Raw genomic sequence first — 18,003 nt, forward strand, 5'->3', positions numbered from 1 at the left:
TTTCTTATTCAACGTTCAACGATTTCATCGATTTGTCTTTTTTCATATTATACGTACAGCTTTGTTAACGATTTCTATTTTTTCGTATTCAGCGAACAGCGATTTGAACGACTTCACCTTTTTTTGTATTTAGCTTTCAGCGATTTCAACGATGTCTTTTTTCGCATTCAACGCCCAGTGGTTTCAACGATTTCTCCCTTTTTCGTTTTCGGTGTACAGCGATTTCAACGATTTCTCTTTTTTTCGTATTCAGCGTATAGCGATTTCAACGATTTCTCTTTTTTCATATTCAACGGACAGCGATTTCAACTATTTCTCTCTTTTTCTTATTCAGCATACAGCGATTTCAACGTATTTTTTCGTATTCAGCGTACAGCGATTTCAACGAATATATTTATTCAGCGTACAGCTATTTCGACGATTATCTGTCATATTCAGCGTATAGCCATATCAAGGATTTCTCTTCTTTTCGTATTCAAAGTACAGCGTATAAAACAATTACTCTTTTTTCGTATTCAGCTTACAGCGATTTCAACGATTTTTTTTCGTATTCAGCGTACAGCTATTTCATCGAATTTCTTCCGTTTTCAGCGTACAGCGATTTCAACGATTTTTTTCATATTCGACCTACAGCGATTTCCACGATTTCTATTTCTTTTCATATTCTGTGTAAAGTGATTTCAACGATTTGTCTTTAATTTGTATTAGCGTACAGGTTTTTCTACGATTTCCCTTTTTTCGTATTCAGCGAATAGCGATTTCAAAGATTTCTCTATTTTCATATTGAGCGGAAAGCGATTTCAACGATTTTTCTTTTTTATTTCTATTGAGCGGACAGCAACTTTTTTTTCGTATTCAGCGTACAGCTATTAGAACGATGATTTTTTTTCATCGTACAGTTATTTGAACGATTTTCTCTCATATTGAGCGTATAGCCATTTCAAGGATTTCTTTTTATTTTCGTACTCAAAGCACAGCGATTAAAACAATTAATCTTATTTTCTTATTCAGCTTACACACGATTTCAACGATATTTTTTTCGTATTCAGCGTACAGCTATTTCAAAGAATTTCTTCCGTCTTCAGCGTACAGCGATTTCAACGTTTTTTTCGTATTGGACCTAGAGCGATTTCCACGATTTCTATTTTTTCGTATTCAGCGTACAACGATTTCAACGATTTTTTTATCATATTCGTCCTACAGCGATTTCCACGATTTCTATTTTTTCTTTTTCGTACTCTGTGTACAGCGATTTCAACGTTTTCTCCTTTACTTGTATTGGTGTACATAGATTTCAACGAGTTCTCTCTTTTTCTTATTCAGCGTAAAGTGATTGCAGATATTTCTCTAATTTTCGTATACATCGTACGGCGATTTCAAAGATTTCTCGTTTTATCTTATTCAGCGTTCAGCTATTTCAACGATTTCTCTATTTTTCATATTCCACGTACAGCGATTTCAACGAAATCTCTTCTTTTCGTATTCAACCTACAGCGATTTCACCGATTTCTCTTTCTTCATCCTCACCGCACAGCGATTTCAAAGATTTCTTTTTTTTTCGTATACTGCGTACAGCGATTTCATCTAAACCTCTTTTTTTCTTAATCAGCGTACAGCGATTTCAACTTCTCTTTTTCGTATTCAGCGTACAGCGATTTCAAGTATTTCTCTTTTTTTCGTATTCAGCGCACAGCGACTTCAACAATTTTTTTTTTTCGTATTCAGCGTGCAACTATTTCACCGTTTTTTTCATATTCAACTTACAGCTTTTTCAATGAATTTTCCCCCTATTCAGCGTACAGCGATTTCAACGATTTTTTTCGAATTCAACGTACTGCGATTTAAACGATTTTTTTCTAATTCAGTGTACAGCGATTTCAACGATTTTTTTGGTACTCAGTGTACAGCTATTTCAACGATTTCTATTTTTTTCTTATTTAGCGTACAGCGATTTCAACGATTTCTCTTTTTTCATATTCAGCCTACAGAGATTTCAAAGATTTCATTTTTATCGTATTCAGCGTACCACGATTTCAACGATTTCTCTTTCTTTCGTATTCAGCGTAAATCGATTTCAACGATTTCTCTATTTCTCATATTCAACGGACTACGATTGCTAAGATTTCTCTCTTTTTCGTATTCAACGTTCAGCGATTTCAACGATTTCTCTTTTCTAATGATCACCGCACAGCGGTTTTAACGATTTCTCTTTTTTCGTATTAATTGTACAGCGATTTGAACAGTTTCTCGTTTTTTCTTATTCAGCGTACAGCGATTTCAACGATTTCTCTTTTTTCGTATTCAGCGTACAGCGATTGCAACGATTTCTATTTTTCGTATTCAACGTACAGCGATTTCAAAGATTTCCTTTTTTTCCGTATTCAGCGTAAACGATTTCAACGATTTCTTCCTTTTTCTTATTCAACGTAAGCGATTTCATCGATTTCTTTTTTCATATTAAACGTACAGCTTTTTTAACGATTTCTCTTTTGCGTGTTCAGCGCCCAGCGATTTCAAGGATGTCTATTTTTCGTATTCAGCGAACAGCGATTTCAACGACTTCTACATTTTTCGTATTAAGCTTTCAGCGATTTCAACGATTTCTATTTTTTTCGTATTCAACGTACAGTGATTTCAACGATTTCTCCCTTTTTCGTTTTGGGTGTACAGCGATTTCAACAATTTCTCTTTTTTCATATTCAACGGACAGCGATTTCAACGATTTCTCTCCTTTTCTTATTCAGAGTACAGCGATTTCAACGTTTTTTTTCGTATTCAGCGTACAGCGATTTCAACGATTCTTTTTATTCAGCGTATAGCAATTTCAACGATTTTCTTTTATATTCAGCGTATAGTCGTATGAAGGATTTCTCTTCTTTTCGTATTCAGAGCACAGCGTTAAAACAATTCCTTTTTTTCGTATTCAGCTTACAGCGATTTCAACGATATTTTTTTCGTATTCGACCTACAGCGATTTCCACGATTTCTATTATTTTTTCGTATTCAGCGAACTGCGTTTTTGACGATTTTTGTTTCATATTCGTCCTACAGCGATTTCCATGATTTCTATTTCTTTTCGTATTGTGTGTACAGCGATTTGAACGATTTGTTTTTAATTCGTATTAGCGTACTGGTTTTTCAACGAATTCTCTTTTTTTCGTATTCAGCGTAAAGCGATTTCAAAGATTTGTCTATTTTCAAAATCAACGTACAGCGATTACAACGATATCCTTTTTTTCGTATTGAGTGTGCAGCAGTTGTAAAGTTTTTTTTTTGTATTCAGCGTACAGCGATTTCAGCGATGATTTTTTCAGCGTACAATTCTTTCAACGAATTTCTTTCATATTGAGAGTATAGCCATTTCAACGATTTCTCTTTTTTCGTATTCAAAGAACAGCAATGAAAACAATTACTCTTATTTGAGTATTCAGCTTACAGTATTTCAACGAATTTCTTCCGTCTTCAGCGTACAGTGATTTCATCTTTTCTTTCGTATTGGACCTAGAGCGATTTCCACGTTTTCTATTATTTTCGTATTCAGCGCACAGCATTTTCAATGTTTTTTTTTTTCGTATTCGTCCTACAGCGATTTCCACGATTTCTATTCTTTTTTGTATTCTGTGTACAGCGATTCAACGATTTCTCTTTTATTCGTATTCAGCGTAATGCGATTTCAGCGATTTCTCTATTTTTCATATTCAACGTACTGCGATTTCAAAGTTTTCTCTTCTTTTAATCAACGTAAAGCGACTTCAACGATTTCTCTCTCTTCATGCTCACTGCACAGAGATTTGAAAGACTTCTCAATTTTGTCGTATTCAGCGTACAGCGATTTAATCTAATTCTCTTTTTTTCTTATTCAGCGTACAGCGTTTTCAAATATTTCTCTTTTTTTTTCGTATTCAGCGTAGAGCGATTACAAGGTTTTCTCTTTTTTTCGTATTCAACGTACAGCAATTTCAACGATTTCTCGTTTTTTCGTATTCAGCGTTCAGCGATTTCAACGACTTCTCTATTTTTTCTATTCCACGTACAGCGATTTCAACCATTTCCATTTTTTCGTATTCAACGTACGATTTCCTCTTCTACATGCTCACCGGACAGCGATTTCAACGATTTCTCTATTTTTCATAATAAACGTACAGCGACTTCAACGATTTCTCTTTCTTCATTTTCACCGCACAGCGATTTCAACGATTTCTCCTTTTTTTGTATTCTGCGTACAGCGATTTCTTCTAAATCTCTTTTTTTCTTATTCAGCGTACAGCGATTTCAACATCCCTTTTTTTCGTATTCAGCGTACAGCAATTTCAAGGATTTCTCTTTTTTCGTATTCAGCACACAGCGACTTCAACAATTTTTTTTTCGTATTCAGCGTGCAACTATTTCACCGTTTTTTTCGTATTCATCGTACAACTATTTGAATGAATTTTCCTCCTTTTCAGCGTACAGCGTACAGCGTACAGCGATTTGAACAATTTCGTATTCGACCTACAGCGATTTGCACGGTTTATATATTTTTTTTTTTCGTATTCAGCGTACAGCGATTTTAACAATTTTTTTTTTCGAATTCGTCCTACAGCGATTTCCACGATTTCTATTTCTTTTCATATACTGTGTACAGCGATTTCAATGATTTCTCCATAATTCGTATTAGCTTACAGGTTTTTCAAGATTTCTCTTTTTTCGTATTCAGCGTAAAGCGATTTCAAGGATTTCTCTATTTTCATATTCAACGGACAGCGATTTCAAAAATTTCTCTTTTTTTCGTATTGAGAGTACAGATATTTTAATGTTTTTTTTTCGTATTCAGGGAACAGCGTTCTCAACGATGATTTATTTTCAGTTTACAGTTATTTCGACGATATTCTTTCATATTGAGCGTGTAGCAATTTGAACGATTTCTCTTTTTTTCGTATTCAAAGCACAGCGATTAAAACAATTACTCTTATTTTCGTATTCAGCTTACAGCGAAATCAACGATGTTTTTTTCGTATTCAGCGTACAGCTATTTCAACGAATTTCTTCCGTCTTCAGCGTACAGCGATTTTAAAGTTTTTTTTTTCGTATTGGACCTAGAGCGATTTGTACGATTTTTTATTTTTTCGTGTTCAGCGTACAGCGATTTCAACGATTTCTCTTTTATTCGTATTAGCGTACATGGATTTCAACGATTTCTCTTTTTTTCTTATTCAACGTACAGCGGTTTCAACGATTTCTCTTTCTTCATCCTCACCGCACAGCGATTTGAACGATTTCTTTTTTTTTCGTATTCTGCGTACAGCGATTTCATACAAATCTCTTTTTTTCGTATTCATCGTACTGCGATTTAAACGATTTTTTTCTAATTCAGTGTACAGCGATTTCAACTATTTTTTGGTACTCATCGTACAGCTATTTCAACGATTTCTATTTTTTAATGATCACCGAACAGCGATTTCAACGATTTCTCTTTTTTCGTATTCATTGTACACCGATTTGAACGGTTTCTCGTTTTTTCTTATTCAGCGCACAGGGATGTCAACGATTTCTATTTTTTTCGTATTCAGCGTAAAGCGATTTCAACGATTTCTCTTTTTTTTCTTATTCTAAATACAGCGATTAACACGATTTCTCTTTTTTTTGCGTATTCCTCTTACAGCGATTTCAACGATATTTGTTTTGTATTCAGCGTACATGTATTTCAACGATTTCCTTTCGTATTCATCGTACAGCGATTTCAACGATTTCTCTTTTTTTCATATTCAGCGTACAGCATATTCAGCGATTTTTTTCGTATTCCGCGTACAGATATATCAACGATTTTTTTCGTATTCAGCGTACAGTGATTTCAACGATTTCTCTGTATTCGAATTCAGCGTACAACGATTTCAATGAAATTTTTCGTGTTCAGCGTAGAGGTATTTCAAAGATATTTTTTCGTATTTAGCGTACCTCTATTTCAACAGTTTTCTTTCATATTCTGCGAGCTCTTTCAACGATTTCTCTTTTTTCGTGTTCAGCGTCCACGTAATTTTTCCGTACACAACGTACAGCTATTTCAACGATTTTCTTCCATATTCTGCGAGCTCTTACAACGATCTGTACTTTTTTCGTATTCAGCGAACAGCCATTTCAACGATTTCTCTTTTTTTTCATATTCAGCGTACAGCGATTGCAACGATTTCTATTTTTCGTATTCAGCGTACAGCGAATTCAAAAATGTCTCTTTTTTTCGTATTCAGCGTACAACGATTTCAACGGTTTCACTCTTTTTCTTATTCAATGTACAGCGATTTCATCAATTTGTCTTTTTTTCATATTATACGTACAGCTTTTTTAACGATTTATATTTTTTCGTATTCAGCGAACAGCGATTTGAACGACTTCACCTTTTTTCCTATTTAGCTATCAGCGATTTCAACGATTTCTCTTTTTTTCGTATTCAACGCACAGTGGTTTCAACGATTTCTCCCTTTTTCGTTTTCGGTGTACAGCGATTTCAACGATTTCTCTTTTTTCGTATTCAGCGTATAGCGATTTCAACGATTTCTCTTTTTTCATATTCAACGGACAGCGATTTCAACTATTTCTCGCCTTATCTTATTCAGCCTACAGCGATTTCAACGAATTATTTCGTATTCAGCGTACAGCGATTCAACGTTTTTTTCGTATTCAGGGTACAGCGATTTCAACGATTATTTTTATTCAGCGTACAGCTATTTAAACGATTTTCTTTCAATTCGGCGTATAGCCATATCAAGCATTTCTCTACTTTTAGTATTCAAAGCACAGCGTTTAAAACAATTACTCTTTTTTTGTCGTATTCAGCTTACAGTGATTTCAAGCTAATTTTTCGTGTTCAGCGTACAGGTATTTCGAAGATATTTTTTCGTGTTGAGCGTACAGCTACTTCAACGATTTTCTCTCATATTCTGCGAGCTCTGTCAACGATTTCTCTTTTTTCTTGTTCAGCCTACAGGTAATTTTTCCGTATACGGCGTACAGCTATTTCAACGATTTTCTTTCATATTCTGCGTGCTCTTTCAACGATCTGTACTTTTTTCGTATTCAGCGAACAGCGATTTCAACGATTTCTCTTTTTTCATATTCAGCGCACAGCGATTTCAACGATTTCTCTTTTTTCGTATTCAGCGTACAACGATTGCAACGATTTCTATTTTTCGTATTCAACGTAAGCGATTTCAAAGATTTATTTTTTTTCGTATTCAGCGTAAACGATTTCAACGATTTCTTCCTTTTTCTTATTCTACGTAAGCGATTTCATCGATTTCTCTTTTTCATATTAAACGTACAGAATTTTTAACGATTTCTCCTTTTGAGTGTTCAGCGCCCAGCGATATCAAGGATTTCTATTTTTCGTATTCTGCGAACAGCGATTTCAACGACTTCTCCTTTTTTCGTATTAAGCTTTCAGCGATATCAACGATTTCTCTTTTTTCATATTCAACGGACAGCGATTTCAACGATTTCTCTCCTTTTCTTATTCAGAGTACAGCGATTTCAACGTTTATTTTCGTATTCCGCGTACAGCGATTTCAACGATTCCTTTATTCAGCGTATATCTATTTCAACGATTTCTCTTTTTTTCGTATTCAGCGTACAATGATTTCAACGATTTCTCCCTTTTTCTTATTCAACGTTCAGCGATTTCATCGATTTGTCTTATTTTCATATTATACGTACAGCTTTTTTAACGATTTCTATTTTTTCGTATTCAGCGAACAGCGATTTGAACGACTTCTCCTTTTTTCGTATTTAGTTTTCAGCGATTTCAACGATTTCTCTTTTTTTCGTATTCAACGCACAGTGGTTTCAACGATTTCTCCCTTTTTCGTTTTCGGTGTACAGCGATTTCAACGATTTCTCTTTTTTTCATACTCAGCGTATAGCGATTTCACCGATTTCTCTTTTTTCATATTCAACGGACAGCGATTTCAACTATTTCTCGCTTTTTCTTATTCAGAATACAGCGATTTCAACGTATTTTTTCGTATTCAGCGTACAGCGATTTCAACGATTATATTTATTCAGCGTACAGCTAATTCGACGATTTTCTGTCATATTCAGCGTACAGCCATATCAAGGATTTCTCTTCTTTTCGTATTCAAAGCACAGCGTATAAAACAATTACTCTTTGTTCGTATTCAGCTTACAGCGATTTCAACGATTTTTTTTTCGTATTCAGCGTACAGCTATTTCATCGAATTTCTTCCGTTTTCAGCGTACAGCGATTTCAACTATTTTTTTTCGTATTCGAACTACAGAGATTTCCACGATTTCTATTTCTTTTCATGTTCTGTTGTAAAGCGATTTCAACGATTTGTCTTTAATTTGTATTAGCGTACAGGTTTTTCTACGATTTGCCTTTTTTTCGTATTCAGCGTATAGCGATTTCAAAGATTTCTCTATTTTCATATTCAACGGGCAGCTATTTCAACGATTTTTCTTTTTTTTTCGTATTGAGCGTACAGTAATTTTTTTTTTTTGTATTCAGCGTACAGCGATTTGAACGATGATTTTTTTCAGCCTACAGTTATTTGAACGATTTTCTCTCATATTGAGCGTATAGCCATTTGAACGATTTCTTTTTATTTTCGTATTAAAAGCACAGCGATTAAAACAATTAATCTTATTTTCTTGTTCAGCTTACACACGATTTCAACGATATTTTTTTCGTATTCAGCGTACAGCTATTTCAACGAATTTCTTCCTTCTTCGGCGTACAGCGATTTCAAAGTTTTTTTTCGTATTGGACCTAGAGGGATTTCCACGATTTCTATTTTTTTCGTATTCAGCGTACAACGATTTCAACGATTTTTTTATCGTATTCGTCCTACAGCGATTTCCACGAATTATATTCTTTCTTTTTCGTATTCTGTGTACAGCGATTTCAACGTTTTATGTTTTATTCGTATTGGTGTACATAGATTTCAAAGATTTCTCTCTTTTTCTTATTCAGCGTAAAGTGATTTCAGATATTTCTCTAATTTTCGTATTCATCGTACGGCGATTTTAAAGATTTCTCGTTTTATCTTATTCAGCGTTCAGCTATTTCAACGATTTCCCTATTTTTCATATTCCACGTACAGCGATTTGAAAGATTTCTCTTCTTTTCGTATTCAACGTAAAGCGATTTCACCGATTACTCTTTCTTCATGCTCACCGCACAGCGATTTCAACGATTTCTCTTTTTTCATAATCAACGTAGAGAGACTTCAACGATTTTTCTTTCTTCATCCTCACCGCACAGCGATTTCAACGATTTCTTTTTTTTCGTATTCAGCGTAAAGCGATTTCATGTATTTCTCTTTTTTTCGTATTCAGCGCACAGCGACTTCAACAATTTTTTTTTCATATTCAGCTTGCAACTATTTCACCGTTTTTTTCTTATTCATCGTACAGCTTTTTCAATGAATTTTCCCGCTATACAGCGTACAGCGATTTCAACGATTTTTTTCGAATTCAACGTTCTGCGATTTAAACAATTTTTTTGTAATTCAGTGTACAGCGATTTCAACTATTTTTTTTGGTACTCAGCGTACAGCTATTTCAACGATTTCTATTTTTTTCTTATTTAGCATACAGCGATTTCAACGATTTCTCTTTTTTCATATTCAGCCTACAGAGATTACAAAGATTATATTTTTTTCGTATTCAGCGTACAGCGATTTCAACGATTTCTCTTTCTTTCGTATTCAGCGTAAATCGATTTCAACGTTTCTCTATTTCTCATATTCAACGTACTACGATTGCTACGATTTCTCTCTTTTTCGTATTCAACGTTCAGCGATTTCAACGATTTCTCTTTTCTAATGATCACCGCACAGCGATTTCAACGATTTCTCTTTTTTCGTATTCATTGTACAACGATTTGAACAGTTTCTCGTTTTTTCTTATTCAGCGTACAGCGATGTCAACGATTTCTATTTTTTTCGTATTCAGCGTAAAGCGATTTCAACGATTTCTCTTTTTTTTCGTATTCAAAGTACAGCGATTAACACGATTTCTCTTTTTTTCGTATTCACCTTACAGCGATTTCAATGATATTTTTTTCGTATTCAGCGTACAGGTTTTTCAACGATTATCTTTCGTATTCAGCGTACAGCGATTTCAACGATTTTTTTGTATTCGTTCTACAGCGATTTCAAAGATTTCTTTTTTTCGTATTCAGCGTACAGCGAATTCAACGATTATTTGCGTATTCCGCGTACAGACATTTCAACGATTTTTTCGTATTCAGCGTACAGCGATTTCAACGATTTCTGTGTATTCGAATTCAGCGTACAACGATTTCAACGAAATTTTTCGTGTTCAGCGTACAGGTATTTCAAAGATATTTTTTCGTATTGAACGTACAGATATTTCAACGATTTTCTTTCATATTCTCCGATTTCTTGCAACGATTTCTCTTTTTTCGTGTTCAGCGTACACGTAATTTTTCTGTATACAACGTACAGCTATTTCAACGATTTTCTTCCATATTCTGCGTGCTCTTACAACGATCTGTACTTTTTCGTATTCAGCGAACAGCGATTTCAACGATTTCTCTTTTTTCATATTCAGCGCACAGCGATTTCAACGATTTCTCTTTTTTCGTATTCAGTGTACAGCGATCGCAACGATTTCTATTTTTCGTATTCAGAGTACTGCGAATTCAAAGATTTCTTTTTTTTCGTATTCAGCGTACAACGATTTCAACGATTTCTCCCTTTTTCTTATTCAACGTTCAGCGATTTGATCGATTTGTCTTTTTTCATATTATACGTACCGCTTTTTTAACGATTTCTATTTTTTCCTATTCAGCGGACAGCGATTTCAACGACTTCTTCTTTTTTCGTATTTAGCTTTCAGCGATTTCAACGATTTCTCTTTTTTTCTTATTCAACGTACAGTGGTTTCAACGATATCTCCCTTTTTCGTTTTCGGTGTACAGCGATTTCAACGATTTCTTGTTTTTCCTTATTCAGCGTATAGCGATTTCAACGATTTCTCTTTTTTCATATTCAATGGACAGCGATTTCAAAGATTTCTCGCTTTTTTCTTATTCAGCCAAAGCGATTTCAACGTATTTTTGCGTATTCAGTGTTCAGCGATTTCAATGATTATATTTATTCAGCGTACAGCTATTTCGACGATTTTCTTTCATATTCAGCGTATAGCCATATCAAGGATTTCTCTTCTTTTCGTATTCAAAGCACAGCGTATAAAACAATTACTCTTTTTTCGTATTCATCTTACAACGGTTTCACGATTTTTTTCGTATTCGTCCTACAGCGATTTCAAAGATTTATATTTTTTTTCGTATTCTGTGTACAGCGATTTCAACGATTTCTCTTTTATTCGTATTGGCGTACATAGATTTCAACGATTTCTCTTTTTTTCCTATTGAGCGTAAAGCCATTTCTGCCATTTCTATTTTTTTCCTATTCAACGTACAGCGATTTCAACGTTTTCCCTTTTTTTATTCAATCTACAGCGACTTCAAAGATTTCTCTCTCTTTATGCTCACCGCACAGAGTTTTCAATAATTTCTCATTTTTTTCGTATTCAGCGTACAGCGATTTAATTTAATTCTCTTTTTTTCTTATTCATCGTACAGCGATTTCAACGATTTCTCTTTTTTTTCGCATTCAGCGTAAAGCGATTACAAGGTTTTCTCTATTTTTCATATTCCACGTACAGCGATTTGAACGAAATCTCTTCTTTTCGTATTCAACGTACAGCGATTTCAACGATTTCTCTTTCTTCTTGCTCACCGCACAGCAATTTCAACGATTTCTTTTTTTTTCACATTCAACGTACAGCGACTTCAACGATTTCTCTTTCTTCATCCACACCGGACAGAGATTTCATCGATTTCTCTTTGTTTTTTCGTATTCTGCGTACAGCTATTTAATCTAAATCTCTTTTTTTCTTATTCAGCGTACAGCGATTTCAACTTCTCTTTTTTTCGTATACAGCGTACAGCGATTTCAAGGATTTCACTTATTTTCGTATTCAGCGCACAGCGACTTCAACAATTTTTTTTCGTATTCAGAGTGCAACTATTTCGCCGCTTTTTTCGTATTCATCCTACACCTTTTTCAACGAATTTTCCTCCTATTCAGCGTACAGGAATTTCAACGATATTTTTCGAATTCAACGTACTACGATTTAAACGATACTTTTTTCTAATTCAGTGTACAGCGATTTCAACGATTTTTTTGTATTCAGCGTACAGCTATTTCAACGATTTCTATTTTTTTCTTATTTAGCGTACAGCGATTTCAACGATTTCTCTTTTTTCATATTCAGCCTACAGAGATTTCAAAGATTTCATTTTTTTCGTATTCAGCGTACCGCGATTTCAACGATTTCTCTTTCTTTCGTATTCAGCGTAAATCGATTTCAACGATTTCTATATTTTTCGTATTCAACTTACTGCAATTGCTACGATGTCTCTCTTTTTCGTATTCAACGTTCAGCGATTTCAACGATTTCTCTTTTTTCGTATTCATTGTACAGCGATTTGAACGGTTTCTCGTTTTTCTTGTTCAGCGTACAGGGATGTCAACGATTTCTATTTTTTTCGTATTCAGCGTAAAGCGATTTCAACGATTTCTCTTTTTTTCGTATTCAAGGTACAGCGATTAACACGATTTCTCTTTTTTTCGTATTCGCCTTACAGCGATTTCAAGGATATTTTTTTTCGTATTCAGCACACAAGTATTTCAACGATTTTCTTTCGTATTCAGCGTACAGCGATTTCAACGATTTTTTTGCATGCGTTCTACAGCGATTTCAACGATTTCTCTTTTTTTCGTATTCAGCGTACAGCGAATTCAACGATTTTTTTCGTATTCCGCGTACAGATATTTCAACGATTTTTTTCGTATTCAGCTTACAGCCATTCCAACGATTTCTCTGTATTCGAATTCAGCGTACAACGATTTCAACGACGTTTTTCGTGTTCTGCGTACAGGTATTTTAAAGTTATTTTTTCGTATTCAGCTTACAGCTATATCATAATCTGCGAGCTCTTTCAACGATTTCTCTTTTTTCGTGTTCAGCGGACACGTAATTTTTCGTATATAGCATACAGCTATTTTAACGATTTTCTTCCATATTCTGCGTGCTCTTTCAACGATCTGTACTTTTTTCGTATTCAGCGAACAGCGATTTCAACGATTTCTCTTTTTTTGATATTCAGCGCACAGCGATTTCAACGATTTCTCTTTTTTCGTATTCAGCGTACAGCAATTGCACGATTTCTATTTTTCTATTCAGCGTACAGCGTTTTCAAAGATTTCTCTTTTTTCGTTTTCAGCGTACATCGATTTCAACGATATGTCTTTTTTTCTTATTCAACGTACAACGATTTTATCGATATGTCTTTTTTCATATTATAAGTACAGCTTTTTTAACGATTTCTCTTTTTGCGTATTCAGCGCCCAGCAATTTCAAGGATTTCTCTTTATTTCGTATTCAGCGAACAGCGATTTCAACTACTTCTCCTTTTGTCGTATTTCTCTTTTAGCGATTTCAACGATTTTTCTTTTTTTCATATTCAACGTGCAGTAATTTCAACGATTTTTCACTTTTTCGTTTTCGGTGTACAGCGATTTCAACGATTTCTCTTTTTATCGTATTCAGCGTATAGCGATTTCAACGATTTCTCTTTTTTCATATTCAACGGACAGCGATTTAAACGATTTCTCCCTTTTTCTTATTCAGCGTACAGCGATTTCAACGTTTTTTTCGTATTAAGCGTACAGCGTTTTCAACGATTATTTTTATTCGCCGTACAGCTATTTCAACGATCTTCTTTCATATTCAACGTATAGGCAGATCAAGGATTTCTCTTCTGTTCGTATTCAAAGCACAGCGTATAAAACAATTACTCTTTTTTCGTATTCAGCTTACAGCGATTTCAACGATATTTTCTTCATATTCAGCGTACAGCTATTTCAACGAATTTCTTCCGTTTTCAGCGTACAGCGATTTCAACGTTTTTTTTTTCGTATTCGACCTACAGCGATTTCCACGATTTCAATTTTTTTTTCGCATTCAGCGTACAGCGATTGCCACGATTTCTCTTTAATTCGTATTAGCGTACATGTTTTTCAACGATTTATCTTTTTTTCGTATTCAGCGTAAAGCAATTTCAAAGATTTCTCTATTTCATATTCAACGGGCAGCGATTTCAAAGATTTCTCTTTTTTTCGTATTGAGGGTACAGGAATTTCAAAGTTTTTTTTCGTATTCAGCGTACAGCGATTTCAACGATGATTTTTTTTCAGCGTACAGTTATTTCAACGATTTTCTTTCATATTGAGCGTATAGCCATTTCAACGATTTCTCTTTTTTTTTCGTGTTCAAAGCTCAGCGATTAAAACAATTACTCTTATTTTCGTATTCAGCTTACACACGATTTAAACGATATTTTTTTCGTATTCAGCGTACAGCTATTTCAACGAATTTCTTCCGTCTTCAGCGTAGAGCGATTTCAAGGTTCTTTTTTCTTATTGGACATAGAGCGATTTCCAAGATTTCTATTTTTTTCGTATTCAGCGTACAGCGATTTCAGCGACTTATTTTCATATTCGTCCTAAGCGATTTCCACGATTTCTATTTTTTTTTTTTCGTATTCTGTGTACAGCGATTTCAACGATTTCTCTTTTATTCGTATTAGCGTAAAGCGATTTTAGCGATTTCTCTATTTTTCGTATTCAACGTACAGCGATTTCAACGATTTCTCTTTTTTTATTCAACGTACAGCGACTTCAACGTTTTCTCTCTCTTCATGCTCACCGCACAGAGAATTCAAATATTTCTCATTTTTTTCATATTCAGCGTACAGCGATTTAATCTAATTCTCTTTTTTTTTCAGCGCACAGCGAATTCAACGATTTCTCATTTTTTTCGTATTCACCTTACAGCGATTTGAACGATGATTTTTCTGATTCAGCGTACAGCTATTTCAACGAATTTATTCCGTTTTTTTGCGTACAGCGATCTGAACAATTTTTTTTTCGTATTCGACCTAAAGCGATTTCCACGATTTCTATTTTTTTTTTCGTATTCAGCGTACAGCGATTTTAACAATTTTTTTTTTCGTATTCGTCCTACAGCGATTTCCACGATTTCTATTTCTTTTCATATTCTGTGTACAGCGATTTCAACGATTTCTCCTTAATTCGTATTAGCGTACAGGTTTTTCAACGATTTCTCTTTTTTTCGTATTCAGCGTAAAGCAATTTCAAGGATTTCTCTATTTTCATATTCAACGGACAGCGATTTCAAAGATTTCTCTTTTTTTCGTATTGAGCGTGCAGCGATTTTAATGTTTTTTTTTTTTTGGTATTCAGCGCACAGCGTAATCAACGATGCTTTATTTTCAGCTTAAAGTTATTTCAACGATTTTCTTTCATAATGAGCGTATAGCCATTTCAACGATTTCTCTTTTTTTCGTATTCAAAGCACAGCGATTAAAACAATTACTCTCATTTTCGTATTCAGCTTACAGCGATTTCAGCTATGTTTTTTTCGTATTCAGCGTATAGCTATTTCAACGAATTTCTTCCGTCTTCAGCGTACAGCGATTTAAACGTTTTTTTTTCGTATTGGACCTAGAGCGATTTGTACGATTTTTAATTTTTTCGTATTCAGCGTACAGCGATTTCAACGTTTTTTTCGTATTTGTCCTACAGCGATTTCCACGATTTCTATTTTTTTTCGTATTCTGTGTACAGCGGTTTCAACGATTTGTCTTTTATTTGTATTATCGTACATGGATTTCAACGATTTCTCTTTTTTTCGTATTCAGCGTAAAGCGATTTCAGCGATTTCTCTATTTTGCGTATTCAAAGTACAGCGATTTCAACGATTTCTCTTTTTTTATTCAACCTACAGCGACTTCGACGATTTCTCACTCTTCATGCTCACCGCACAGAGATTTCAATGATTTCTTTTTTTTTTTCTTATTTAGCGTACTGCGATTTAAACGATTTTTTCTTCTAAACAGTGTACAGCGATTTCAACTATTTTTTTGGTACTCATCGTACAGCTATTTCAACGATTTGTATTTTTTTCATATTTAGCGTACAGCGATTTCAACGATTTCTTTTTTTTTCATATTCAGCCTACAGAGATTTCAAAGATTTCATTTTTTTCGTATTCAGCGTACCGCGATTTCAACGATTTCTCTTTCTTTCATATTCAGCGTAAATCGATTTCAACGATTTCTCTATTTTCCATATTTAAAGTACTGCGATTGCTACGATTTCTCTCTTTTTCGTATTCAACGTTCAGCGATTTCAACGATTTCTCTTTTCTAATGATCACCGCACAGCGATTTCGACGATTTCTCTTTTTTCGTATTCATTGTACACCGATATGAACGGTTTCTCGTTTTTTCTTATTCGGCGTACAGGGATATCAAAGATTTCTATTTTTTTCGTATTCTGCGTAAAGCGATTTCAACGATTTCTCTTTTTTTCGTATTCAAAGTACAGCGATTAACACTATTCCTTTTTTTTCGTATTCACCTTACAGCGATTTCAACGATATTTTTTTCGTATTCAACGTACAAGTATTTCAACGATTTTCTTTCGTATTCAGCGTACAGCGAATTCAGCGTTTTTTTTCGTATTAAGCGTACAGACATTTGAACGATTTTTTTCGTATTCAGCGTACAGCGATTTGAAAGATTTCTCTGTATTCGAATTCAGCGTACAACGATTTCAACGAAATTTTTCGTGTTCAGCGTACAGATATTTCAAAGTTATTTTTGCGTATTTAGCGTACAGCTATTTCAACGATTTTGTTCCATATTCTGCGTGCTCTTACAACGATCGGTACTCTTTTCTTATTCAGCGAACAGCCATTTCAACGATTTCACTTATTTCATATTCAGCGTAGAGCGATTGCAACGATTTCTATTTTTCGTATTCAGCGTACAGCGATTTCAAAAATTTATCTTTTTTTCGTATTCAGCGTACAACGATTCAACGATTTCTCCCTTTTTCTTATTCAACTACAGCGATTTCATCGATTTGTCTTTTTTTCATACTATACGTACAGCTTTTTTAACGATTTCTATTTTTTCGTATTCAGCGAACAGCGATTTGAACGACTTCTCCTTTTTTCGTATTTAGCTTTCAGCGATTTCAACGATTTCTCTTTTTTTCGTATTAAACGCACAGTGGTTTCAACGATTTCTCCCTTTTTCGTTTTCGGTGTAGAGCGATTTCAACGATTTCTCTTTTTTCGTATTCAGCGTATAGCGATTTCAACCATTTATCTTTTCTCATATTCAACGGACAGCGATTTCAACGATTTCTCCATTTTTCTTATTCAGCGTTCAGCGATTTCAACGTTTTTTTCGTATTCAGCGTACAGCGTTTTCAACTTCTCTTTTTTCGTATTCAGGGTACAGTGATATCTAGGATTTCTCTTTTTTTCGTATTCAGCGCACAGCGACTTCAAAATTTGTTTTTCGTATTCAGCGTGCAACTATTTCATCGTTTTTCTTTCGTATTCATCGTACACCTTTTTCAATGAATTTTCCTCGTATACAGCGTACAGCAATTTCAACGATATTTTTCGAATTCAACGTACTGCGATTTAAACGATTTTTTTCTAATTCAGTGTACAGCGATTTCAACGATTTTTGTAGTACTCAGAGTACAGTTATTTCAACAATTTCTATTTTTTTCTTATTTAGCGCAGAGCGATTTCAACCATTTCTCTCTTTTCATATTCAGCCTACAGAGATTTGGAAGATTTCACTTTTTTCGTATTCAGCGTACCGCGATTTCAACGATTTCTCTTTCTTTCGTATTCAGCGTAAATCGATTTCAACGATTTCTATATTTTTCATATTCAACGTACTGCGATTGCTACGATTTCTCTCTTTTTCGTATTCAACGTTCAGCGATTTAATCGGTTTCCCTTTTTTTTCGTATTCAGCGTTAAGCGATTTCAACGATTTGTCTCTTTTGCGTATTCCACATACAGTGA

This window comes from Periplaneta americana, chromosome 15, assembly GCF_040183065.1.
Source record: "Periplaneta americana isolate PAMFEO1 chromosome 15, P.americana_PAMFEO1_priV1, whole genome shotgun sequence".
NCBI lineage: Eukaryota > Metazoa > Arthropoda > Insecta > Blattodea > Blattidae > Periplaneta > Periplaneta americana.